Source organism: Dipodomys ordii, unplaced genomic scaffold (assembly GCF_000151885.1).
Source record: "Dipodomys ordii isolate 6190 unplaced genomic scaffold, Dord_2.0 Scaffold67, whole genome shotgun sequence".
NCBI lineage: Eukaryota > Metazoa > Chordata > Mammalia > Rodentia > Heteromyidae > Dipodomys > Dipodomys ordii.
In genome coordinates, this window is record NW_012267283.1 from 9,609,668 (window position 1) to 9,611,415 (window position 1,748).

The window sequence follows — 1,748 nt, forward strand, 5'->3', positions numbered from 1 at the left end:
GCCCGGGTGCCGGGCCGGCCCGGAGTCGCGCGGGGCGGAGCCGTCCTTGGCCACCACTTCCTGAGAGCCGGGGATACCCCTCCCGGACGTCACGGAGGAGCCGGGGCGGCGGTGGCGGCCCGGGGCTCATCCTGCACTTGCATCACGGGTGCAGCAGCAGCTGCTCGGCTCCTTGGTGGCTTTTTTCCCCCCCTGTTGAGTAACTACTTTGTTAACTGAAAATACCGTGACGGGCCAGTGTGATCACCAGCTCCAGACCTCAAAGAAAGTGAAGCTGTCAGGCAAGCGGAGGGGAGACTCCCCCAGCCGGCTGCGGCGGTATCTGGTGGGTGGGTGGGTGTGTTAAGAGAAGCACTTGACAGTTTCCACGTATTACTTCTTGCCTAACTCTGCACCCTCGAGAAGGTTTAAAAATACTTTTTATTTCCATGCTGTCAACAACAACAACAACAAAAATCTCATCTGTGTTCTGCACACCACCCATGCCTCTACCACCCTCTTCCCCCTTTCAGTCTCAGCCATCTCGGGCAGAACTGGGATCAGCGCGAGCCCTAAAATTAGGGATTCACTGCGTGGTTACTGGTTTCTAACGCCTTGTGCATCAGGGTCGTTATAAAGTTATTAACCGAGTTTGTTCAGGAGAATTGGGCTCCTTCGGTGAATTTCAAACTGGTATCAATGTTTACCTTTAAAAAAAAAATCTGCTCCCTGGCGGCTGAGCATAACCGGTAAAGAAAGCATTTCTCCCTTTGCATGGAGTGAGTCCCGGGGATCTCTGTCCGGGCTACTCCTGGGCCTCCACCCCCCCCACCTCCTTCTGTCCTCCTTTGGTAGCTTTTCCTTCCTCAGTGTCTGCCAGGTGCACAATCTCAGTTCCTTGGGGGTAGTTTGACCTGCTGAGCCAGTTGCTGGAATGGGTTCTTTTGGATCGGAAGGCGTGGAGAACCCTGCAGGTCCCTAAGTATGTATACTCTTCCGGTGACCCAAACGAATTCATTTTTACCTATTTTTTTTAAAAACAGTATCAGTTCACCTCTAACTTTTCTAAAGTCATCGGGCTGTTTTTCTAAAATCATTAGAAATTGAGTATATTCTGTGATGAGGCACAGATGACAGGTTTAGTTGTCGAAATCACTTTTTGGTGACTTTTTCAGGTGAAATTCGAGACTTCATAGTAAATCTCTTCCTTTGGGAAACCAAAATTGAAGAAGACTATGTTAATTTGTGACATAATGAAAACTTTACTACTGCCCCCCCCCTTTTTTTGAAGGGCCATTCATGTGTAGTTGACACACACCAAATAAAGCAATTTTGGCTCTGAGGGCAGAAAAATCTTAAAAATTGGCTACAAAGTAACCTACCAATTTGCAGCCTAGCTACTTTTCTGTCTCTCTCCTTTCTCCTTTCTTTTTCTCTTTATCTCCTTCCTTCCTCCTTCCTTTCTTGCTTCCTTCTTCTCTTTTTCTCTTTCTTCCTTCTCTCCCTCCCCTCTTCCTCCCTCTCTCTATCTCCCTCCCTCTCTCCCTCCCTCCCCTTCCTTCCTTCCTTCCTTCCTTCTCTCCCTTTCATTTATAGGCCTAATCTGTTTGTAAGAAAAACTTTTTCTTAGAAAAGAAAATACGGGATTTGGGGAAGACTGTTAAGAAAAGTGATTGTTTTTTACAAAACGAGGTTTTAGAATTGTTTTCAATACTCTTGTAAAGAAGCAATGACATGCTGTCTTATTGATTTTGCTAATAGGTAGAGAA